This window comes from Pongo abelii, chromosome 16, assembly GCF_028885655.2.
Source record: "Pongo abelii isolate AG06213 chromosome 16, NHGRI_mPonAbe1-v2.0_pri, whole genome shotgun sequence".
Lineage (NCBI taxonomy): Eukaryota > Metazoa > Chordata > Mammalia > Primates > Hominidae > Pongo > Pongo abelii.
Genome location: NC_072001.2, coordinates 30,925,652 through 30,930,714, shown reverse-complemented (window position 1 = coordinate 30,930,714; position 5,063 = coordinate 30,925,652). Strand labels below are relative to the sequence as shown.

Here is a 5,063-nt window from a genome sequence, read left to right as displayed (position 1 = left end):
CTTAATTCTCACCTTGAGTATGCAAAATACAAACTCCACAAAATGTTCATTTTACTTTGTAGTTTACAAATATATAAGATAGATGTTTGCTTAAATTTATATTACATATTTATTAAGGCAAGGAACTATATAGAAAAACACATTTGTTCTGCTTAAGGCATACTTGGGAATAAACCATTGTACAAATTATTGCACATCTGAAACCACAGTGCATAACAGACTGTCTGCATAAAAATGCTAAAGAAGTCAACCAGGTATATTACCTGACTTAGGTCGTAAATGTAGATAGGAAGACAAATATAGATATTCCTTGTCAAAGTATGCAGCAGTTTGAAAACTTTGGCTTCCTTGATTGGTACCTTTAGAACCAAGACTCACCAAGCACCATCATTTAGGCTACTTAAACATGTTTTCTGTACCTGAATTTCTTCCTCTTCTTCTAACATCATAATAATGGCGTTTAGAAGGTAAAGAGAATACAAGGTGATCTTTTGTGCTTATATTGCATCAATACACAATTCAAGGGAATTCTGGTCTTCCCTCCCCCAACTCACGGATATAATTTATACCCTGATATCCACAACTTCCAGTCACCCCCTTGGCATTTTGTAAGTCCAGGAAAATTCAAGTCTGATTTAGAATTGGAATGATAGAAGATCCAGTCACAGACCCCATCTGTTCTTTGATTTTTGTCCTTTGGATTCTTCATTTTTCCTGATTATCCACGCACAAGATGACTCAGTTGGGAATTTGTGATGATTGTAGTGCTTTCTGGCTGGGCTCCTTCTCTCATCGGGAAGACAGTGTGAAAAGTAAAAATTACTGAATTCTCTTCTGGCAGTGTGGGTCATATCCACTGTTTGGGATTTAAAAATGCCTCTTCATGTGTAAGGCGAGGTGGTCCGACCTGGAAAATGCTCGGTCGCATTTTTGGCACTGGAATGGGCAGTGCCCAGTGTGTTTACGGTAGTGCCTGGTCAGTTCATCCGAGCGGGCGAATTTCCATCCACAGCTGTCCCAGACACAGTGGTAAGGTTTCTCACCTGTGTGGGTTCGCAGGTGTGCCTTGAGATGGGAACTCTGTGTAGGTTTTGCCGCAGCCCGCGTAATCACAAGTGTGGGTGGCGGCCCTTTTCGGGGCCACGATCGTCTTCCCCTCTTTGGCTTGGGCTCCTCAGGCATGCAGGAACCGGGTGGCATGAGCTCTTGGTAATGGAGCGGCGGGACTTGCGGCTGCATCTGGTCGGGCAGGAAGGATGGGTAATTGGGCCCCGGGTGGGGATGGAAGCCGGAGGGGGAGGGGGGAAGCGGCAGGGCAGGGTGACAGTCCCGGCTGCTCAGCACTTCCTCCAGACCCAGGGTCGGGGTAGTCCTGCTGGGGAGCTGCCGCCCCAGGGGGAAGTCGTGTGCAGCCGGCCGGTGGCCATTGCTGAGAGGGGGTCCAACGCCCAAGTGAGTGCACGAGGAGACCGCCTCCCGCTTGATCTTGGGGCATGTGCGCGGCGGCCCGCCTTTGTAGGGCGCCACCACCACCGGGTGGCTGCCGTCAGGGCTGCCTTTGCTGACGCTGATGACCGACGGGCGGGCACACTCGCTGCCAGGGGCGCTCAGCGACGCCTTCAGCACGAACTTGCCCATCAGCCCGGCACCTGGCGGCTGCGGCTGCTGCGGCGGAATGTACACCGGGTCCAATTCTGGCCGCAGGAGCTCGGCCACGAAGCCGCCCGAGGGGCTCACGTCGTTGATGTCCGCCAGGTTGAAGGGAGCCGTCGGAGGGGGAGCGGACTCCCTGCCATCAAGAGGTCTCCGCCCGTGCCGCCCGGCGCCACGCCCGGGTGTTTCCCGGCCCGGATGGGATCGGTGAAGCTGCAGGTGGGGGGCGCGCTGGCAGGGCCGCTGCTCGACGGGGACGACGAGGAGGAGGAGGAGGCTGACGCTGACGAGGACACGGTGGCGGCCACTGACTCCGGAGGATGGGTCAGCGAATTGGAGAGGATGAAAGTCCAGGTCCAGGAGATCGTTGACTCCTCGGTCTCTCTCCGAGGTAGGGGCGCCAGGTTGCTACCGCCGCAAGCCGCACCGGCTCCGCCGCTCTCCAGGTCTGTGGCCACGGTCGCCGCCGCCAGGTCATAGGGGCGGCCGGGAAGCACCGGGGGAAGTCGCTCCATGTGGGAGAGCTCCTCCCGCCAGCGGTTATTCGGGGCACCTGCTTGACGCAGTGTCTTCTCCCTTCCCGCCGGGCCAGACGCGAACGTGGAGAAAGATGGGAGCAGCGCGTCTCTGACAGCCATGTCAGACTCGCCAGGTGGCTGCCTCATTAATGTGGGGGCCCAGAAGGTCCTCGGGAGCCGGAAGCAGCTGGGGCACCCGAACCCCGAAGTCAACGAAGAGAAGAAACGAAGCCAAAACCCAAAACCCCAAATTGGCCGAGACCTTCTTCTTTGGATTAAATATAAATTGGAAGCGTCGTTTTTAAAAAGTTCCTTTGTATACAAAAGTTCTTAGAAAAGTTGTAAACTCAAAAATAGACAATCAGCAAGGCGAGTAAGTAGGTCCGGTGGCCGGGCTGCGCTCTCTTCCCCTCAGCAACGTCCCCCACCACTGTCAACGTCGCCTCGAGTGCTGCCGTGGGCGCAGGGGCTGTGGCCGGGGCGGTGGGCGCAGGGGCTGTGGCCGGGGCCGTGGGCGCAGGGGCTGTGGCCGGGGCGGTGGGCGGGCGGTGCCGCCAGGTGAGACTGGCTGCGGTGGCGCGGAGCTGCGAACTGGTCGGCGGCGCAGGGCGCGGAGTCCGGGGAGTTGTGTGGAGCGCGCGCAGCCGTGTTCGCGGGACCCGGGCGGGTGGGAGGGTGGGGGGCCAGAGGGGCGGGGAGGGTCACTCGGCGGCTCCCGGTGCCGCCGCCGCCCTCCACCGCCTCTGCTCCCCGCGCTCCCGCAGACACGCAGACACATTCCTTCTCTCTGGTGGGGGAACTGCCCAGGATTTACTTGACATATCTCCTTGGAGGATAAATTGTATTTAATGTCACATAATAGAAGTCATTACTAGTCTATGAAAAATATAAATATGGAGTAAATCAGAAAATCATCCGTTTTAAAAATAAAAGCTAACCTTTTCAACAAATGGTACTGGAGCGATTGGACATCCACAAACATAGAAAACCAAACCTTGACTTAATTCTCAAACTTTATACAAAAATGAACTCAAAATGAATCATGGATGTAAATGTAAAACTGTAAAACTTTTAGGAAAAAATAAAAATCTTTAGACTGGAAACAAAAACATGATCCATAAAAGAAGATATTTATAAACTAGACCTCATCAAAATTCAAAACTTTTGCTCTGTGAAAGACAAGTGAAGAGAATGAAATAACAAACTACAAAGTGGGAGAACATAATTGCAAACTACACACTTGACGAAGAGTTGATATCTAATATAAAGACTTCTCAAAACTGAACAGCAAAAAAAAAAAAAAATCCAATTAGAAAGTGGGAAAAAGACATGAAAGGACATTTCACTGACAAGAATATACAGATGGAAAATAAGCACATGAAAAATGTTCAACATCATTAGCCAGTAAGGAAATGCAAATTAAAACCACAGTGTGATATCACTACATGCCTATCAAAATGGCTAATGTAAAAAATAGTAACCACTAAGTGTTGGCAATGATGTGGTGAGACTGGATCACTCTCACATTGCTGGTGGGAATGTAAAATGGTGCAACCACTCTGGAAAATAGTTTGGCAGTTTCTTATGTGCAATTACTCTACAATCTGGCAATTTTACTATTGAACATCTATCCAAGAAAATAAAAGGATATGTTAGCAGAAGAACCTATACACTAATTTTCATAGTAGCTTTATTTGTAATAGCCCCAAACAGGAAGCAGCTCAGATGTCTTTCAAGGGTAAATCACAAAACACGTGGCATACATCCATACCACGGAATACTTCTCAGCAGTAACAAGAAGCAAATTATCAATACATATAGTGACTTGGATGAATCTCCAGGGAATTATGTTGATGATAAAAGCCAATCCCAAAGTTATATACTGTATGATAATATTTATATAACATTCTTGATATGATAACATTTTAGAAATGGAGAAGAGATTAGTAGTTATCTGGGACAGGAGAGAGGGTGGGAGGGAAGTGGGTGTGGTTATTGAAGAAGTCTATGTGGGTAACACCAGAGATCCTGGAGGTGATGAAAGTGTTCTGTAACATGACAATGGTGGTGAATACTAGAACCTACACATGCGATAAAACTGCATAGGATTAACACACACATACAAATGAAGTAAACCCAGGGAAATCTGAATAAGATTGGAGAATTTTATCAACCTCAATATCTTGGTTTTGATACTGTATTATAATTTTGCAAGACGTTACCATTAGGAAAAACTGCATAAAGGGTACATGAGGGCTCTATTTTTTCTTGCAATTTCGTGTCAATCTACAATTATCTCAATACAAATGTCAATTATACAAAATAAAAGTTAGACTTAGTGTCTTTCTTTTTTATATGTGCAGTCTCAGGTTATACCTGCAGAACCTCAGATATACTTGTGTTATGCTGCTGACAAAAAATGCCAAAGAACCCAAGGCCTTCATTTTAAAGATGAGTCACATAAAGGTTAGGTGACTACCCAAGCTGATAAAGCTTGTTTATATTAAGCATTTATCATAGTTTCTGCATTTCTATAGTTACAATGATGGGGAATTTTATGACAACTGTTAAGATGTCCAGTCCTGGGTTCAGACAACTTTGGGATATATCCTATCAGTACTCAAACGGTCTCACCATGTGATCTTAGAAAAACAATCTGTTTGCATTTTCTACTCATTAAAATTAGATAATTCATGCTGGCACGTGGGTGGGTGAGAGGAGACTCTCAAAACAATGCCTGTTTTCTGGCATATTAAGTGCTGAACACTAGAGCTAAAGGCTTTGAATACAAAGAGATAAAAGATACAGTTTCTGCTTCCATAAGCAGAGTCTAGGAGATGGAATAAAATAATATAAAGATAACTGCACAGAATAAAATGTGAAAAATAGGAA

At 47.4% G+C, this 5,063-nt stretch overlaps 1 pseudogene; it reads right to left on the bottom strand.

Moving 5' to 3' along the window:
* Positions 1–280: 280 nt before the first annotated feature.
* On the bottom strand, positions 281–2,418 carry LOC129050430 (Krueppel-like factor 4; annotated as a pseudogene).
* Positions 2,419–5,063: the final 2,645 nt, after the last annotated feature.